The sequence below is a fragment of the Sminthopsis crassicaudata genome, chromosome 2 (assembly GCF_048593235.1).
Source record: "Sminthopsis crassicaudata isolate SCR6 chromosome 2, ASM4859323v1, whole genome shotgun sequence".
Lineage (NCBI taxonomy): Eukaryota > Metazoa > Chordata > Mammalia > Dasyuromorphia > Dasyuridae > Sminthopsis > Sminthopsis crassicaudata.
The window spans coordinates 140,338,815-140,360,595 of NC_133618.1; the positions used below are offsets into that span (position 1 = coordinate 140,338,815).

Sequence of the window (21,781 nt, forward strand, 5' to 3'; positions counted from 1 at the left end):
AGGGAAAGGTTTTCTTGTTACGGTTGACATTGAATATTAGCCAGCACTCCAGGCTAAGTCTGGTTATTAGCCTGTTGTTGAACAACATGAACATAACCATGTCATGGTCTGTAGGTATAAAGGAGAGAATTCACATATAGGAGATCAGTTGTCCAAATGTGAAGCCATGTGTAGGGCTATTCAAAAGCATCACAGTTGGCTTTGATGAGGTAGAAAGAAGGAAAAAACAGAATTGTTTTCTATTTGGAAAAATTTACTTTTATCTCCCTTAGCTGCAGCCAGGGTCAAATTCCCCAAATCTGAGTCTTTCCAAGTACCATATAATAGATTCATAGTTTGCATGTTTTATTATGTTTATTATAAATATCAGTAATTTCACATTGATATCACTTTTAATGCATCTTAAACAAGTACTATGAAAAAGTATGGTTCCATTTTTGTTTTTGTGCATTATCTAGCAAATAGATGACACTTAATGTTTATTCACTTGAATTGAATTGGATTTCAGTTGACTTTGAAAATATCTGGGAAAAATACTACTTGGGGACTTAAGAAAACCTGAACTCCTGTCCTATTTCTGATACTTATCTGTATGACCTTGGACTAATTACTTAATCTCCCTTAGTTTTCTCATCTGCAAAATAAATGGGTTGGACTAGATGATTTTAAAGGTCCCTTCTAGCTTTACATCTAGGATCCTATAATTTTCTGTTTTTCAGGTAGGGGTGAAGGGTAGCTGGGCCAATTTGCTGCATGTGTATATGAACTTTGTACAGAATGATATTAGCTGAGAAAAATGTTACAAAGAAAGTGTCTTGTGTATATTCATATATATATATATGTATATAGAGGTGTGAACCTGAATGCTGTTTTAAAAATTTTATTTGGAAATTTGTCTCTCTTATTCAATTTACATGTAAATTGAATTTTAGGTTTTAGCAGCTTTGCAGGCAAATGAAGTGATGTCATATGGATAAGAGAAGGCTTAGGCAAAACATGCTATAGCTGCCTTCAAATATTTGAGGACCTATCATATGGAAGAGGAAGCAACCTTATTTTTCTTGGCTCCATAAGCCAGAATTAGGACTAATGAAGGGAAATAAAGACAGGCAAGTTTTTGATTCACTCTAAAAAAGGTCTTAATTATTTTTTAATTCAACATATGTATACATATTTATATAATTATTGTGCTGAACAAGAAAAAAAGAGAAGCAAAATAAAATGCAAGTAAAAGACAACAAAAAGAGTGAAAATGCTATGTTGTGGTCCAGACTCAGTTCCTACAGTTCTCTCTCTGGGTGTAAATGGCTCTCTTCATCACTGAACAATTGGAACTGATTTGGTTCATCTCAGTTTTGAAGAGGGCCACATCCATCAGAATTGATCATCATATAGTATTATTGTTGAAGTGTATAATGATCTCCTGGTCCTGCTCATTTCACTCAAGAAAGTCTCTCCAGGCCTTTCTGAAATCGTCCTGCTGGTCATTTCTTACAGAACAATACTATTCCATAACATTCATATATCACAATTTATTCAGCCATTCTCCAATTGATGGGCATCCATTCAATTTCCTGTTTCTAGTCACTACAAAAAGGGCGGCCACAAACGTTCTTGCACAAACAGGTCCCTTTCCCTTCTTTAATATCTCTTTGGGATATAAGCCCAGTAGTAGCACTGCTGGGTCAAAGGGTATGCACAGTTTGATAACTCTTTGAGCTTAGTTCCAAATTGCTCTCCAGAATGGTTGGATTCATTTACAATCCCACCAACAATGCATTGCATTGCAACAATGCAACAATTTGCATTAGTGTCCCAGTTTTCCCACATCCCCTCCAACATTTGTCATTATCTTTTCCTGTCATTTTTAGCCAGTCTGATAGGTGTGTAGTGGTTGTCTTAATTTGTATTTCTCTGATCAATAGTGATTTAGAGCACCTTTTCATATGACTAGAAATAGTTTCAATTTCTTCATCTGTTCATATCCTATCTTAATTGTTACAACTCTCTCTCTCTCTCTCTTTCTCTCTCTCTCTCTCTCTCTCTCTCTCTCTCTCTCTCTCTCTCTCTCTCTCTCTCTCTCTCTCTCTTTCTGCCTGTCTCTTTCTCTACATATACACATAGATATATGTGTGTATATATATATATATATATATATATATATATGCACACACATATATAATACTCTTAAAATTTTTTTACCTTAAACATCAATGTATTTGAAAATTACAAAATTAAGCTATATTTTTTAAAAACATAAATGAAAATCTTCCCTCTCTCTTCCATCTTCCTTAAATGTCTTACTGAAAAAGAAGGAAAATTAAAATCCTTGTTACAAATCTGTATAGTCAAGCAACATGCCTTGGAGATGTCTAAAATATATCTCACTTTGTATTCTGACTGAGTCTTTCCTTCTCTATCAGGAGATACCTAACACATTTCATCATCAGACCTCTGGAATTTGATCATTGAGTCAACTTATGCTCTTAAGACTTCTACAGTTGTTTGTCTTTATGGTCTTGTTATCATATAAATTATGCAAGTTCAGCTCACTTCATTGCAAAAGTTCATACATGCTTTTCCAAGTTTAATCATTTTTTTGAAGCACAATAAGTAATTCCCTAAATGATGGGCATCCTTTAATTTTTTGCCATCACAAAACAGCTGCTATGTATATTTTTATACATCTTTAAGGTTTGTTTCACTTAGGATTCATCCTTTCCTTAATCTACCCTCCCTCTTAAACCCATTTCCCCCTTTCTCCTTTTCTTCATGCTTTCCTATTAAGTAGAATGTATTTTTCTACTCATCTGAGTGGGAGTGTATCATTTTCTCTTTTGTTCAGATGATGGTGAGTTTTAAGTGTTGTCTGTTCCTCCAAGCCTTTCCTCTTTGTATGAAGAGATATCTATTTTTGCATCCCAATTATGAAATTATTTTCTCTTTCCTTTCCTCTTCCTCTTCAATATATCATCTTCCCCTCCCTTTCCATTCTTTAAAAAAAAAGATTATTATGATATAAAGAAACATTCTCAGAACTTCCACCTAATTAGATTCTCTCTATGATCGCTGAAAATGGTAGGGTTCTGAAGAGATATCCCATATTAGAATGTAAACCATTTATCCTTGGTTATTCTTTTATGATTGTTTGCTTATGTTTACCTTTTTAATTTTTCTCTTGACTCCTGTGTTCGCACTATGAAGTTTCATCCCAGATCTAATTTTTTCATCAGGAATGCTTGAGAGTCATATATTTGATTAAAAGTCCACTTTTAACTCCTCAAAGGAATTTCTCTTAATTTTTCTGCACAAGTTATTTTTATTTTTCATCCTACATTCTTTGTCTTTGGGAATATTGTATTCTAAGTTCTCTGCTCCTTAGAGTAAACCTGTGTGATCCTGGCTGTAGTTCCTTAGTATTTGAATTCTTTTTTTTTTTTTTCCTTCCTGGATTCTGGTAGTATTTTTTTATTTTATTTATTTATTTATTTATTTTTTACTTTTTAGAGCTAAAAACTGGATTTTGACTGTAGTGTTTCTGAGAGCTCTAGTGGATTCTTTTAGTTCCCACTGTTCCTTCTAGTTTTAAGAGATCCGGGTGATTTCCTTTTGTGATTTCTTGAAATATGATGTCTAGCCTTTTTGTTGTTTTATTTTGTTTTTGTTTTTGTTGTTGTTATAGCTTTCAGGTAGTCAGTTCAGTGATTCTTAAATATCTCTTCTCAATCTGTTTTCTTATTCAATTGTTTTTGCTAAAAGATAATTTGTGTTTTCTTCTATTTTCAGTCATTTGATTTTTTTTTAACATTTCCTGTCACATAAAGTTATTATTTTCTACTTGGTCCTTTTTAATTTTCAGGGAGTTTATTGCTTGCATAAACTTTTGTACCTCTTGGACCAAACAATTAATTTCCTTTCCAATTCTTTATTCCAGAGTTCTCTTTTCTTTTGTATATTTTTCTCCAGTGCCCTCATTTGGTTTGCAAAACATTTTAACATCCTTTTAAAAAACCTCTTGCTTCATCTCTTCTAGGAATTCTAGTTAAATTTTTGCCAAAGATATGTTTTCCTCTGAGGTTTTGCTTGTACATGTTTTGGAGTTATTCTTTGCTTCTGGATTTGTGTCTTTAGCATTCCTGTCACCATAATAGCTTTTCATGGCAAGATGCCTTTTTTTGTTTGCTTATTCTTCCAGCCTACTTCATAATTTAAGACTCTGTGTTAGAGCCAGACTTTGTGCTGTGGTATATTTGGTCTGAATTTGTATCTTCCTAGGACTTTCTGCTTCTATCTTGGGATATTGAAGGTTGTGTTATTCCAGTATGTCAGGGCCCTAAAAGGTTTTATTGTTCTCAGAGTGATCTAATATAGGTCAAAGTTCCTGATGTGGGTTTAATTCTGAGCACCATACCTGTGGACTTGCCCTGAATAATGTTCCAGTAGATTGGTGCTGGACTCAGCTATTATCAACAAGCTGGATTTTTGGGTCACTGTGATAGAATGTTAGGCTCTACTTTGGTCTGAGATTGCTGCCCTAGTTATTCCTTTGTACTCTTCAAACTGAGCTAACAACTGAAAATAAGATCTCACTCCATTCCAGCAGTCAGAACCATCATGTGCCTGATTGTTTCTGAACTTGTTCCTTGCTCATTACATAATCTAGAGTCCATGAACATTCTTCCTTACCCTAGAATGCCACCTCTAGGTTCAGGTTTCCTTTAAATTTCTTCTCAATTTATAATCCAGAACTGGATAGTGAGTAAAAGGGCTGCCACATGGTACCAGTTTCTGAACTTGTACAATATTAGCCTGGGTTTGGGACTTTTGTATACAATTCCTCTGTATTAGAATGCTCTATGGAGCTGTTTCTGGCTACACTCATACTCTAGTATCTTCAAACCTTTCTCTTTGTCTCCTTTCCAGACCTGGAATGGAAAAAATGACTCAGATTTTGTTTTAAATTTTTCAATCAGGACTTAATGTAGTACATTTTCTAGAACTCTGTGGAGTAGCTGTGAGTGGGAGCCTGGACATACTTTTTCCTGAATTTCCATTATCTTGGTTCTGCCTTTAGTTGAACATTTTAATACATATAGAAAAAAAATGTTGTTATGCATATTTTAAATATTTTAAAAATATTTAACATGGTAGTAGCATGACTACCTTGCTTATCTGATCCCACTTCTGAACTTTTTATCCTATGTATTTTTATAACTCTCATGGATACCATTTCTCTTTTTAAATCACAATCACTAGTCATTAATATGTGCCTTAGTTCTTCCCAAAAAGAAGCCTTTACTTCTAAGTAGAGTCAAGAAAAACAAATCAGAACATTAGTCATGACTAAAAAAATGCAAGTCTCATTCTCTATCTCTAGTCCATTACCTCTCTGCCTAGACGTGGGCATCATGCTTCATTATCAGTCTTCTTGAGTCATGATTAATTGTTGCATTGACCTAAATTCTAAAGTCTTGTAAATGTGTGTCTTTTTTTCATTACTATAGTCAATATGTACATTTGAAATAAAACTTCATAAACATTGAATGTTTTGTAAGTTAGTAGATTTCCTATACTCTTCAAGAAGTCTAGAAGACCAGTCATTAGGGATATTGCTCCAGATGATCTAGGAAGTCTCTTCTAACTCTAGTGTTCTATCATTTTCATCTCCTCAGGAAAGAACAGGTTGCTAATCTTTTATCACTTCTCTAAACTCTAAAGACAAAGTTCTCTTGATACTCTTTCTTGTTTTCAGTTTTTCTATCAATGCTGCTACAGAAACCATAGAATTTCAAAGGTATAAAGAGGCTCAGAGATTGTTTCCTAATTCATTCTTGAATAACATTAGTAGTAAGTGACCACTCATATTCTGTAGTTATCTCTTCCATATCATGGTTCAACTTAAGAAATTAAATGGTGATTTTTTTTGTGTGAGTTTTGCAGAAGTCAAAGATGACATGCAAAGGTGACACAGAAAGATGACATAGAAAAAGTTTAGAAACTCAGAAATGCACAAAATATATGTATACATATATTAAAATACATATAGTATAATATAAACTATATATATTATGTAATACTGACATATTTTATTTTTTTAATTTCATAATTCAGACTTCTTTTTTTGGTATGAAAGAAGAGTTTAAAAATTGTGTGAATTTTCTAGATCATGGGGGCTATGCAATGTGGGAGGGGTAACTGTACTTGAATTTCTCTCTAATAGCGGGATACTCAATATTTCTCAGTAAGGAACTTACAATTTCAGGCAGCTTTAAATGTTTAGAAATCTTCCTTTATCAAATCTACTCTACAACTCCTCCTCTTTTCCCATAGTTTTCCTTCTTGGGTCAAGTATTACAAGTTGAATTCTTTTCCCATAAAAGATGGCACTCCAAATATGTGAAGACAGCTACTATGGCTCCTCTAAATGTCACTTTCTCCAGAGTAAACATCCCTAGTTTCTTTAATTGATCATTACATAGAAAAGTGTCCAGTTCCCTTACCATTTGGGTTTCTCTTCTTTTTCTATAATCCATTTTGTTAATGTCCTATTTATGATGTGGCATTCAGAACTTAATCCAATACTTCAAATATCTGATTAAGGCAAAGAAAGTGGGACTTACAGTGTACTGGAGCTAGTTCAAAACTGTTCATGAAAGCCAATTGTTATAATGTGAGCATTTACATTCTTGGGAAAGCCAATACTACATATTGGGGTACTATTTATTATTTTGTTGATTGTCTAGGCTGAAGAAAATGATAGAGAATATATGATTCAGATTGATAGAGAATTAATAATGCAGATTAAACTTAAAAGTATATAGTGTGTGTATGTGTGTTTGTGTATTCTGGAGAGCTAGTTATTAAACATTTGCCACACATTCCTGGATTACCACCTTCTTTGTTCTGGATATTATGCTTCCATTAATGTAGCTTAGGATCTCATTAGAAATGCTAAGTGAAGTGAGTAGAACCAAGACAACACAGTGCACAGCAACAACAAGATTATATGATGATCAACTGTGATGGACTTAGCTCTTTTCAACAATGAGATGATTCGAGACAATTCCAATAGATTTTTGTTGGAGAGAGCTGTCTGCATCCAGAAAGAGAACAATGGGGACTGAATGTAGATCACAACATAATATTTTTACCTTTTTTGTGGTTGTTTTCTTACTTTTTTCCTTTTTGATCTGATTTTTCTTGTGCAGCATGATAAATGTGGAGGTATGTTTAGAAGAACTGCTCATATTTAACCTATATTGGAATATAAAGTTTTGCAAGGATAAATGTTGAAAACTATCTTTGCAAGTATTTTGAAAATAAAAAGCTATTATTATTATTATTATTTTTAAAGGATGCCAGAAGTTCTAAGAGTTGGATGGTGGGAGGGATTACATTCAGGCATAGCCAGTGAAAACAATAAAGAGATGGAGTATTATGTTGTGGAATGGCAAGTAGGTGATCCCAGTGTGACTGGAGATGCGTAGAACACAAGAAGACCAGAAAGGTAGAGATCTTTCTCAACTTTTTTTTTTTTTTCAGAAAAAAGAGTCTACATTTGTTTTCTCCACATCTTCTCTTCTGTCTCTTCTCATTTCTTCATGAATTATCTCCTAATCTCACCATACAAGTGAAACTGATCTCTGCAAAGTTACCAAAGATCTCTGATTTCCAAAACTGATGCTCTTTCATCAGTCTCATTTTTCTTAACTTCTCTATATCACTGATCATTCTCTTCTCTTAAATGTTCATGTCTTTGGTCCCATTGAGTCCTTTTCCTTTCTGTCTAACCACTCTTGCTCGGTCTTTGCCTGATCATCATGCATATGCCATCTCCTAACATAGTTTCAAAGCTCTGTCCTTGGCCTTCAGGAAGCTTATTCCAGCTGTGGATAATTCTAATTGTTAGAACATTTTCTCAGATATTGGAGGTTATGCCATCTGGGGCCAAAGAAAAAGGAGTCTTATATTTCCTCCTTATGATAATATTTCAAATACTTAAATTTCTCCTTCTGGCTAAATTTCTATATTTACTTCAATTGATCCTCAGATAGTATAAACTTAAAGTCCTTCCATCTGACTTCAGACATACTGTAGCAAATGTGTGATCCTGGGCAAATCAACTTGTATAATTCTTCTATACATATTTCTACAATTATCATGCTGTGCAAGAAAAATCAGATCAAAAAGGAAAAAAAAATAAGAAAGAAAAAAGCAAGCCAACAAAAAATATATTCATAGTATTCTCCTCATATTCTAGTTGAATAATCCTTTTAAAAAAGGAACAGGCCCTATCCATTCTTAATGAAGTTATGCTTACTCTTTACAACCATTGTTTTCTTTCTAGTTATTCACCATCTCTTTAAAAACTTATTTTAGAGATTTCCTTAGAAATTCAAGTCAAACTCACTGGCTTATACTTTGCAGATTGTGATCTCCCCCATCTCCCAAGATCCCCCCTTTTATTTTGAAAATTGGGACATTTATTTTTCTCTAGTTTTCTTTCCCTCCAATCTTTCAAATTCAATTTCAAAATTTCAAATGCCATTTATGTCTTCATTAAAGTCATTGATAAAAAAGCTTTACTGTACATTGACATTAATCCATTAGTCTCTATGTCTTCTATAAACATTTTTAAATATCCCAAACAATATAATGATCTAGCCCACATCTCTCCACCTTGTATAAAAGGATAACATGGGAATCTTTGTCAAATGTCCTGATGAAGCATTTCCTGGATCTGTCATTAGTAATCTTGTCTTCACTCTTTCTCATTCTTCTTAAAAGAATCCTTATTTCCAACTATAATTTGTGTTTTAGATGGAAGAATAGCTCTAATGTATTTTGGACTGAGGCTGTTTTGAAGAAAGGTTGTACCACTCCTAGTACTAAATGTTTTTATATAAGAATAAGAACCCTTGATTTAAGTTAGGATTGGAAATAGACTCTTATTCTGACTTCAGGACCTTTGGTGAGCTCAAGGACCCTGTAATTCTATAGTTGTTTATGTCTGTCTCTTTTCAATGTGCCTATTGGGAAAACCACCTGGGGCTTCCTGGCAAGATGGGGTGACTGGGCTCTACATGTGCTTTCCCCAGGGCCAGGTTCCTGCCACCTGCTTTACTTGGAGGAGACAGATAAGGGCAGAGAGGGTGAAGGAGTCCCTGCCAACTGGAAGGCAGATATGGCATAGTAGGCCAGAGCAGTTCTGGGTGAGCTGCTGCCTTTCAGGCTAGATTGATCCCTGAATGAGGTAACACAGAGGAAGGCTGGGCCTTGGCAATGGGAAAACAAGCCCAGATGGAATAGAAAAGTTTGAGATGTGAAGGCTTTGGGGCTGGCTTCCTTTCTGACTATCCCGGGGGTATACAATTAGGGAGTCTGAAAATGTTTGGCAGAGGATGTGTAGAAAAGTTCTAGACAGGAAGAGACCTCTTTACGATCGCAAGGACACTGGGGAACAGGGGAGAGGAAGTTGGTTGGCCTAGAGGGGTTTAAATCAAGGCATTAATTAGTTATTGAGAATTTACAGCACACTCATATGTGCTCTGTGCTGTAAGGAATGTATGGGAAATATATATTGCATCTATTAGCCTGATAGAACTTAGAGCTTAAAAGCTTTTGGGGATAAGTCTTCACTTTATCATTGAGCACTTTCATTCATTCATTCATTCATTCAAGAAGCATTTATTAAGTATCTATTCGGTATCAGGTAGTATGCTAAGAGCTAGAAATGCAAAGTCAAAACCCCAAAACAACACCTATTCTCAAGAAACTTACATTCTATTTGGGGATGGGTAGAGGTAGAGGGAGTGATTTGGAGACAGTAAGAACACATATTAATGAATACAGAATATATACAAACTAACTACAAATAAAAGTTGGAGACAGTTGCCTAATAACTGAGAAGGGAATCAGGAAAGATTTTGTGTAAGAGAGCATAAAGGAAGTTAGAAATTCTAATAGGCAGTGGTGAGAGAAAAGACATTCCAGGTATGGGAGGCAGACTATCTATCTATCTATCTATCTATCTATCTATCTATCTATCTATCTATCTATCTATCTATCTATCTATCTATCTTTCTGTAATGTTCTATTCTCTAAATTGTAATCGTTCTCTGGGAGCAGGCTTCTTGGGGAGCTTCTGGAGGAAGCCTTACCTTAGTTTCAGTTCAGTTCAATAATCCCAAATGCAGCCAGGAGTTAAAATCCAGATCCTTTATTGTCTCTTTCCAAATCTTATCTCCTTCACTTGGGGCTCGGCTAGTTCTCTGGAGGCCTTCTGGATCTTGGTTTCAGTGTTCTCCAGAGGACAGCCTGCCACCACTTCTCTGTCTTCCTTCTGACCGATTTGTGAATGTCCTTAACTGAATCCTGACTCTGAATCTCCCGAAATCCTCCTGAAATCCTCAGTCAGCATAAAGGTGGAAGTTGGAATGACTCTTGACTCCTCCTCCCAGAGAGGGGCTTGTGGGTTTCTGTGGGCTTGGCCCTGAGAGCTTCTTGCTTATATTCTGCATACTGAGTACACACCAATCATTTCATCACTAGGAAACCATTATTTGTTGTAGGATTAAATCAATGCTAAACTAGATTTAACCATTGTTTCTTCAATTCCACTCAGTACCTTGTTTCAAGTTCTGGCCCATAACATCTCCTTGTAGGATCAGATCAATCATACTGAACCATGCTAAATTAGATAATTATTGTCTCTATCCATTCCAGTGACTTAGCACCTTGTAAGAATTCTAACATCTTTCTATCTCTGTCTCTCTCTGTCTTTCTACCTTTCTGTCTATCTATCATCTCTTTGTCATCTATCTATCCATCCATCTTTCTACACATACACATATACATAGGTATACATGTGACACTTTCCCTTCCTTTCTCCAAACATCATGAATCAGGAATAATAAACATAGGTCAGATTGTCTTTAATAAAAAGAGAGTGAAGATAATTGGAAAGGCAGGGTGTATTCTTATTGCAAAGAACTTAAAATAATTGGATGAGGAGTTGGTATTTTATCCTTGAGGAAACAGGGAATCACTGGAGCCTTATGAGAGAGGAGTAACAGTTAAATCTGTGTTTTAGGAATATCAGTTTGAGCTGTGTGGAAAGTAGGTTGGAGAGGGAAAAGTTTAGATAGGGAATTTAGCTAGGAAATAGTTTCAATAGCCCAGTTGAGAAGTGATGAGTGCCTGAACTAGTTTGGTTATGGCAATGGAAAAAAAAAAAGAGAATGCATGCAATTAATTTCAAGGTAGTAGAATCAAGGACTTGGTAATTTTTTGGATATAGGAAGGGAAAGAAAAAAAATGAAGAGTCAATGATTCTAACATTTTAAACTTAGGTACCTGAAAATAGTGTCTTATGTTGTATGTGTGTATTTGTGTGTGATTATTGCGGATGTTAAGGAAAGCAGACATTAATATTGGCTAAGATATTTTGGAAAGGTTTGCTATAAGATGTGTGATAAATATTGATCCTGGAAAGATGGGTGGGATTTGGTTGAATGGTAAGGAATGAGGAGTGGCAACATTTTAGAAGAGATTTTAAAGACTTGGTGCATGTCATATATTGTTTTGTATTCTCCATAGTATTTAGAGGACTTTTGCATAAATTCAAGTCTCAGTAAATAATTGAAAAAACGAACAGCAATAGTCAACAAACATTCATTAATGCTAAGCATTGTGCTAAGAATTGATAGTACAAAGACTATATATATTGGAGGAATATGAATATTATGTATATCTATATTATCATATTCTTAAAATATATAGGATAGTTTGGGGAAGGAGGATAACAGAAGCTAGAGAGTAGAGGAAGAGACAAGGCTTCCTGTAGAAAAAGTACTTAAGCTGAATCTTGAAGAAATCCAGTTAACAAGCAGAAATGGAGTATATGATGTTGCAAGTAGGGGAGTACAATTGATTGGAGTGATATATTGAAAGTAGAAAAGTATGAAGGTGTCAGGTTATAAAAAAGATTTAAATGGCAAAGTTTGTATTTTATCTTAGAGATTAGAGGAAGTCACTAGAATTTATATGTATATATCTGTATGTACAGGTGTGTGTATGTTTGTGTGACAAATCAGATCTGTGCTTTAAGAAAATCACTTTGGCAGCTATATAGAGGATAAATTGGAATGGATAGACTTGGAATAAAGAGACAAAATAGAAGATTATTGTAACAGTCCACATGGAAGATGAGAACAGCCTGAACTTGGATAGTGATTGCATAAGCTAAAAAAAAGGAGATGTAAGCTTGAGATTTTGTGAAGATAGAAACTATAAGATTGGACATCTGGAATAAGTAAGAGTGAGAAATTGAGAATGATGTAAAGTATTGCTAACTTGGATAAATAGAAAGATTGGGGGTGCCTTTCTTGACAGTGAGAAACAGGGAAATCCAGAAGAGAGATTGGTTTTAGAAGAAGAAATGAATTTTGATTAAAAATCACATTGAGTTTGAGATGGTTATGATACATACTATTCAAAATGTCCAGTAGGCAGTTTTAGGTCAGAATGGAGCTCAGGAGAAAGATAGTACAGCTGGTTATATGTTTGGGAGTCATTGCCATAGAAATTTTAATTGAATTCATATTTACTGATGAGGATATCACATGAGTTAATGTAGAGAAAAGAGATGAGAGCCAAGGAGAAATTCCTGAGATACAAAGCTGAAGTAAAGAATAACAGACAAAAATTTATCCGAGGAACCTAAGAAGAAAGAGATAGATAAGAGGAGAACCGGGGAGAAGAATGGAATAAACCCAGAGATGATAGATGATGCAGTAGTAGAGTGGTCAACAATTCCAAGGTAGTCATGAAAGGTCAAGAAGGATGAACATTGAGAAAAAAGATCATTAGATTAGTAATTAAGACATTACTGATAACTTTGGAGAGAGTAGTTTCATTGAAATGATGAAGTTAGAAACCAGATTACAGATTGTTTAGAAGAGAAGACTGAATAGAAATATCAAATGTAGATGACATTTTCAAAGAGTTTAGATGAGAAAGGAAGGAGGAATGTGAGATGATACAGTCAGATCTAGTGAGGGTTTTTTATTTAGATTGGGGGAGATAGAAGCCTATTTAGGCAATAAAAAAGACACTTGTGAATAGGGAGAAATTGAAGTTTTGGGGAAATTCTTAGCCAGGAGGCAACTGACACTTGTGTTAACAAGAGAATACATTTATTAAACACCTACTATGTTACTAGCCACTGGTTGGGGACCATAGTACCTTTGGTATGAGGGCTACTCATCTACCTTCAATATCCACCTACCATCCAGCTCTCCTCTGTGTCCCTCCCAAGAAGTGACATCATGTGCAGTGACTCTGATTATAGACTGCCAAACTAGGTTGAGAGCAACTGACCTACTGATGAGTTAGGGAGCATCTATCCCAAGCATGTGATGGAATAAACAGATGTGAACATTTTGTTCAATGGTCCATAAGGGCTTGGGATCAGGTGATGTGGAGTGCTCAGAGCTCAGTCACACATCAAAGATGCCAAGGTGATCCACTGCATCCTGAGCCATTGCCTCTGAACTTTGATGATTCTGGAAGAAGAGTGAGGTTGACAACTTCACCTTACTTAAATCTAATTAATAAAGACTGAGGAGACAAATACAAGTAAAAATAAAAACAACTCTTCCTTTAGGGAGTTGACATTCTAATGGGTGAAGACAACATATAAAAGGGAGATAAAAAAACAGTTTTGGATATCTACACTGGGGCATGGTGGTGGGGAATGGTGAGGTCTAGTCTCTTCTTCAAAAAGGGGATTATGGGAAGAATCAACAGTTAACTGGACCTAAGGGAAAAGATAGCTGAGTCACAGTGATAGAGAAGGGGAGAGGACTAAGTATTCGTTAAGTGCCTATTTTTGCCAAGAATCATGCTAAACACTTTGGAAATATTGTCTCATTTGATTCTTTCAATGAATCTTGCAACTAAATGCTATTATTATCTACATTTTACAGTTGAGGAAACTAAGGCAGATAGAGGCTTTCTGAGTTGCCCAGGGTCATACATGAGGCAGATTTAAATTGGAGTTTTCTTGCCTCTGTGCCCAGTGCTCTATCCACTGTACCACTTAGATGTATAAAATCCCAAGGAATCCTTCTAGGAGTGTAGGCTCAGTAGTGAGCCTACAAATTGGAGGTCAAATAAATGAGTAGCCAAACTGAAAAGAAAAGAGATTTATTATGGTGCTTAGGAAGACTGCTACTAAGGTAGCAGCCCTAGTTTCTGAGGGCGTAGCCTTGGATTAAAAAGCTTTTATCTTACAAGACACAGTGAATCAGCAGCATTCTGAGGTAGGTATGTGAATATTAACTAATCAATCAAGTTTTAGACTATCATAGCACTCCCCAGATCTTGGGTCACAAGAACAATACATCAGAATGGAAAAGTACTAAATAGCAGATCTGGTGGTCATAAGGATGATACATCTGAATAGAAAGACTAAGTTACTTAACCAGGGTTATTTGAGGTAGATGATGAATCTTGTCAGCACAACACTGCCAGAATAAAGGTTCTTAGTCATATAAAACATTTAAAAAATGCTATTGTTCTCCAGAAGATTGAAAAGAGAAAGGAGGTAATAGAGGGGGCAATTTTCTGATGAAGATAAGAGGAGACTGGGAACCAGAATATATGTAGAGGGTTAGCCTTGATGAAGAAAAGATTTCTTTTTTTTGTCAGGACACTCAGTATAGTACTTGGAACAGAGTAAAGAGTTAATAAAATTGTGTTCCCATCCACTCATTCATCAAGGACTATAGTAAAGGACTTATGTTAAGGGATTGTGAGATGAGGAAAAAATGTGAGATGATGAGGAGAGGGAGAAGAGGGAACTCTGGAAATGTCTTTCAATTTTCTCTGTAAAAGAAGAGGTGATGACCTAAGCTGAGAATGTGGGGGACAGGGTGCCATGGCAGGCTTGAGAAAAGAAGTTTTGGAACAACTGTTGTGCATAATGACACTGAGAATCAGTTGAGTTCCTTGCTTCAGTGAAGGACTCACTGAATTTAGAGAGCATAAATTTGTAGTGAACACACTCATTATCATTTAACAATTCCCTTCAGTTCCTTTAGAACAGGAGAAGCACAGAAAATAGATGGTGAGAGTATGAGAAAAAAAGTATAAAAACAGGTTTGTGTGTGTGTGTGTGTGTGTGTGTGTGTGTGTGTGTGTGTGTATAACTGGCTTTCCTGCTGTTCCTCTCACATTCCATTCCATATATCTTCAAATGTTTTCATTGTCCATCTCCTGGACATTTGTAGTGCACCCACTTGCCATCATTAAATAAATTCCTTTAGTTCCCTTTAGAATATGAGGAGCAGAGGAGATGGATGCTGGTGACAACATGAGGAAAAAAAAAAGTATTAAGGTAGAAATGAGTTTAAGAATTGTGTGTATATATGTGTATGTGTATGTTTGTGTGTGTGCATGTAAAAGACAGAAAGAGGGAGGGAGGGAGAGAAGAAAGAAGTAAAGGAGGAGAGAGAAAAGGATGAAGGGAGGGAGAGGGAGGGAGAGAGAGAGAAGGAGAGGGAATGAGAGGGAATGGGAGAGGGAGAGAGGAAGAGGGAGAGGAAGAGAGGGAAGGAGAGAGGGAAAAAGAGAAAAGGAGGGAGAGAGAGAGAAGGAGAGGGAGAATGAGATCTATTCTTCTTCCTACAATGCATATGATACGATACTCCATCTCTTGGCTAAGTATATTTTCCCCATCTGTCCCCCCTATTCCTGGAACACTCTCCCTTCTTTTCTCTACCTCCTATCTTCTCTGGCTTCCTTTGAGTATCAGCTCAAATCCTACCTTCTGTAAAATCTTCTCAATTCTGTCTTAGTATTTTCTTTCTATTACTTATCTCTAATTTTTCTGGTATACATACATGTTGGTAAATGGTAAATTTTCTGATTTATATGTATATGTAAAATATATATATATATATATATATATATATATATATATGTTTCTATCTGACTGTCTATCTATCTACCTACCTATCCATCCAGTGTCTGTGTGTGGGTGTGCACAGTTATTTGCTTCTTGTCTTCCCCCAAGATACTGAGTTTCTTGAGAGTAGAGGCTGTTTTTGTCTTTGTATCCTGAGTACTTAGCACAGGGTCTGACACATAACAAGCTCTTAATAAATACTAGTTGACTTTATTTGTTGACTTGTGTGCATGCACATCTAGGTGTGTGGAGAAATTAGGAAAGAGAGTAACCTGAGAGAAAGAGTATTTGTATAGGTGGATATTAGAAAATAGGAATGCATCAATAGATGTGATAAAATTTTATATTTCTAGAGGTCCTCGGCTATCTCCCTGTCTCTAGGCCAGTTTGTACTTAAAAGCAGATGAGTATCTATCCTAATTGACAGATTAGGATCAGTTAGTAATTTTCTAATCCCTTGCTTTATAGTCATAAAGGATAATATTTGATGAAATGCTTTTAAGATATAATGAAAAGAACATTGGACTTTAAGGATAGAAGTCTCAGCCTATCCATTTATTAGCTGTAGGAGATTGTTATTCTTCTGGGGAAAATAGAGTGGACAGGTTCATGGCCTGACAGGGACAAATGAGTCAGGATGAAACTTGGTGGATGTTACCTATGATCATGTTGTCCCCATCAATACCAGCTTGGGGAGGATGACATTGAAAACAACTGCACTTAAAAAAAAAAACAGGACTAAATCTTAGGAAAATCACCTTGTGTCAGGAAAATTGGTCAGTTTCCTGTCAATGCTTCTGGATCAATTATAGACTCTGGAACAACTTATTCCCTATTAATTTTGGTACTCTGTAGATCTGGTACCAACCCACCTTGACTTTGTTTCTTTCCCTGTTGGGTCTCCAAACTTTCCCTATTTTTACAATCTTGTAGGGCTACATGCTCCTTTCCTCCTGTTCAAAGGCAGGATTGTCTACCTCCTTTAAGGCGGTGGCTCGTAGCTTTAAAAGCAGAACCCTAGCTGTACTGAAACATCTTCACTGAGTTCCTTCCTTTCCCCACATTCTGATATTTGTGATAACAGTTGTTCCAGACATCTGAGGAATCAGCAAAGCCTACAGTTCTACCTAGGCAGGCACCTCTTACTCACTGACCTGTCCATGGCTACAGAGTAGGAAGTGATAACAGCCTACCTGATTCTCAATCATAAGAGCCACTACTCTCATTCTCTGATTCTGATTCATTGAAATTGAATTGTCAGGAACTCAAGAATTACATGTCCAAGTTAGGCTGGCCTTGAAGGCGTCTGTGACTTAGGGAATACCCTGCGATGTTCCCCTTGTTAGCTTGATGGTAGTTGAAATGGATGGTCACAATCTGAGGCTATCTCAAGCTGAGGTCCTCTGAGTCTTGAACAGTACTTAGAGTCAGTAGTTATAGCTAAGTCTCATCAAGTTCCTTCTTCTGCAAGAAGCCTTTCCTAAACTAGCTTTCGTGTTGTTCTGAAACCCAACACTATCTCTCACATCATACCTTTTTATCAGCTATTCCCTGTGTCTGGAATTCTCTAGCCCTTTTCACTGCCATCTCTTGGCTTCCTTCAAGCCTCTGCTAATATCTTACTCAAGAGCCATTTCCCTTTCCTTGCTAATATCTCCCCTTTGAAATTATCTTCAATTCATCCTGGATATAATTGAACACACATTGTCGTTTGTTTGTTTTACCTCCACCCATTAGGATAGGAGCTCCTTGAAGACCTCATGGTTTGTATCCTCAAAACTTACTATAGTGCCTGCCACATAATAAACTCTTAATGCATTCTTGTTAATTTGATTTGATTTGCCTAAGTACCTAGAGGAATTGAGATGGAAACTGCACCTGTGATTTCCTTGGTATAAGGAACACCTGGATGAAGAAACTCTATTTATCAGGGCAATCTCTTCTTTGCCTAGACAGCTAAGACCCTGTCCTGGGTCTTGTAGCAAGTATAGATCAGAAGCAAAACTTGACTCAGGTCTTCTTGGCTGTGAGACCAGCTCTCTGTGACCTTTTGTGGTCTTGGGCAAGTTAATCAACTCAGTTGCCTCAATAAAGTGGAGAGTAATAATAATACCTACTACTACTACTAATAGCTAATATTTGGTTGGAAATAATAATAGTAATAACTCCAAGGACTATTGTGAGAATCAGATGAGATATATATTTAAATACTTAGAACAGTAGATGGCAAATAGTAGGCAATATATAAATGTTAGTTATTATTATTGCTATTAATCCAATATACATCCATGCTCTCTCTTCCAAAAAGAATTGAGGAGCAGCCAGCAAGAGATTCACTTCTGATTGTGGACCCTCTTCACAATTAACTCTGCTTGTCCTCTAATACAACATCTGTAACTGAAATTTTACTGGAAACCTTCCCAGCTTGGTGAGTACTTTGAGAAGTTTTATTATATTGACTTAACCTTTGAGACCTCAGGATTACTTCCATGCAAGCTGAGACAAAGGATGATTGTAGAGAAAGAACTGTAATTATTCATCTCATTCTTTTCATCTTTATTTGATAGAGTTCAGATAGAAATGGTCCTGGGACAAATTGTTAACCTATCATTCTTTTATATTTAATGCTCTGCATACTACTGTGCAGGTGGCTCAAAATGACAGCTTTCTGTAATTGAATAAAAGTCCTGGAATGTGAGGTCCATTTCTGTTGTTTCATTGGTATGATTTTAAGAGCAGAGAATTTTATACTTGCAAGGGCTTTAGAAATCATTTGATGTCTCCTTTAAGATCCTCAAGCTCATAATGTTGTTTGTAGCATGGATTTTCAAGTTTTTCTGAACATTTTACTTTTCCCTAGTCTTCTTTCTTATCTTCTTCTATGCAGAAATTGCCTTCACTTACAACCCATGGAGATAGTTTGTGAGCATGATTATGTGTTGTTCTTATTGTATGTGTAACATACTTTTAGGATTGGAAATCTAGAATATTTCCATTGTTTGGTTTTAGGTGGCTTTATGGCCTTATCTAGTTTCTGCTGCTCTATGGCTAATCTCTTCCTTTTAAACCACATGACTTCAGGCATGAAAATCATACTGTTTTATACACACACACATACACACACACAACACACATATACGTGTGTGTTGTGTGTGTGTGTCTTCGTGTGTAGTTTTTGGAATTCATACTTTTCATAAGTCATTCGTGGCTCAATTTTGGCCCCTTGTGGTTGGGTTGGTTCCCATTCAACCAAAAACTAGCCAAAGACCTGAAATTCTTGCTTATGGGGTCTGAGTGTAGTTTCTTCCAGCTCTCCAGGCCCAATGGCACTTTTATTGTAACTCCAACAGCCTTAACTTTTGCTTAACATATCTCTTCCAACCGCTGTTTTATTGGATCAGCTTCTCTGGAATAGGAATCCTTTGAGCTCTCCATTCGCATCTAACTCTTGGTTCTAGTAAAAAGGTTTGCTGGTTTAAGATAGAAGTTTCTATTCTGACATTGTATCAATACTAGTGAAAACATAGAATCATAGGAACATATCACAATCTATCCATTGTACTACTTAAATGCCCTAGAGGATGATGAGATTAACAAAATAATGAACATCCTTGGGTGGGCTAGAGAAAGCCAGAGAAAACCCAGAGTAGTGTGGCCATGAAAGCTATTAGTCTGTGACCAGATCACACAAAGTTCCTGGAGTACAACCATCGTCTGTATTTTTCTACTGATGCAAACCATAGCTTGCCTTACTTAACTCCACATTTGTAGCATTCATAAGATCATAGGTCTCAGAGCTGAAAGGGACCTTTGCAGGAGTTCTAACCATTTGGCAGTCAGTCTGGTGAGGCCTTGGACCCTTTCTCATAATAATGTTCTTAAATAAATAAAACAAAACATGTGGGATTACAAAGGAAATCAGTTTTGTTAAAAATTATCAGAATATTATTACAAATAATAACTTCATAAATCCCAGATTAGAAGTCTATGTTATCTAACAGATCTACCCTTGTTCTAGAGTAACATTCTTATTATATAGAGGAGAAAATTGAGACCAAGAGATACTGAAATATCTTCTTCAAGGTCATACAACTAGTAAATAATAGAGATGGATTTTAAACCCGAATCTTCTGGTTCAGTATGTATTTTTTTTTTTCTTTTCTTTCTTTCTTTCTTTCTTTTTTTTTTTTTTACTATAGGAATTTTTCCCCATGAAATCTTGGACTACTTCTGGATAGTTAGGAGTTAGAGCACTGAGCCTGAAGTCAGGAAATCCTAAAATCTTGTCTTCAGACACTTTACTAGTTTGTATGACAATGAGCAAGTTACTTAACTCTGCCTCAGTTTTTTTTTTTTTTTTTAATCTGTATAAAGGAGATAATAATAACAATACCTTCTTCCCAGGTGTTTTAGGCAGACATTGTTATAGTCTAGAACAAACCTATAATTTTTCTGATCTTGTCTTTCTTCGTGCAATAGGTTATCCTTTAGTCATTTCACCTCCTTGCTTCTGACCCACTTCTCTTCTGAAACTTCTCCTTCCACTAGCTGGGAACTCTTTTCCTTGGAAGAATGTGAGACTAATCAGTAGGGTCCTTTATTTACTTATTTTTAAAAATAAAATACTAGAGGAGCTGAGACCCTAAATCATCCATAACACCTGAACTGATCCAGCATCTACTTTATCTGATCTTGACTGGGATCAGTCAAGACCCAGCTATCCATTAGCATAAATCTAGGAGCTTTAGACTATCTTGGACTCTTTACTACAGTCTTAAAAACCATCATGCCTGAGGCATTGCTGATAGCATCTACTCCCTATCCTTTTTAAAATGCTGAAGTTGGGGAATGAATGAGCCGGAATAGACAAAACTTCATCAGAAAGAATATTACATTCTGAATTAAATTAAAAAAATTAAAATTTGAATTGATTAATTCAAATCCCAGCTCTGCTGCTTACTTCTTAGGGAAACTTGGAAGAAATACTTCATTCTTTTTTGTTCTCAATCCTGTTTGGGAATTGGTAATCTCAGTTCCATGTGTGAAGAGGTGTTTGGGTTAAAAGTATCTCCTCTCTGATAGCTTGGAGTTTTATAAGTCTTGCTGAAGTGAGAATGGCTCATTGTGATTTGCTAGTACTATTTCTCTTGTTTTCCCTGACTCCCAGTCTCCTGAATATTTCTATTTAAGCAATAGGGTCTTCTGTTTTGCACTTCCCTCAGAACAAACCAAAGAAAAAAGCCTATTGCTTTCAACAAACCACTGATTGGTTTGTGGGAACCTTTCACATCCTAGTAGTGGACACTTACAACAGTTCATTCACAACTTCTTTCTGTGTTTCTCCACAAGTTTTCAATAGAAGATCCAAACAAAATGTTAATGGCCCATATATTATCTTAACATTTTCATGTATTCCAGAGTAGTTTTCAGGCTTTATATTGTAAGTTCCGAGCCTTCCGTGAAATGATTGTTTCTCATTGTCTTGAGGCATAAGATGAAAACAATTCTCTTATGTCTCTCCACAGCATACTTGTGAGCTGTCCCTTGGTTTAGTTAGAACTGCTTTGTATCTTCACAGCCAGTTGTGACCTAGATAAAAGAGGAAGTAGAAAGCCATCATTGAGCTGCCAACAATGGGTTCCAGTTATGTGGCCAAGAGAAGTCTTGAAAAAAGAAATTAATATAATTGCTGAATGTCTAGAAGTTACTTTTGAATAATCATGGGAATGAAAGAATTGCTATTATACTGGAGATGAAAATCTATTTTCCAAATATTCTAAAAGAAAGAAAGGGGGGAAGGCTTTATTAAAT

The 21,781-nt window shown here is 35.9% G+C and overlaps 1 long non-coding RNA gene across 1 annotated transcript in view; it reads left to right on the forward strand.

Annotated features, from left to right (window-relative positions):
* LOC141553279 (uncharacterized) overlaps positions 1-21,781 on the forward strand; it is a 75,855-nt gene that overhangs the window by 18,905 nt on the left and 35,169 nt on the right. Inside the window, exon 2 of the long non-coding RNA XR_012485365.1 lies at positions 18,279-18,398. This is a non-coding gene — a long non-coding RNA (uncharacterized LOC141553279). The remainder of the gene's footprint in view (positions 1-18,278; positions 18,399-21,781) is intronic.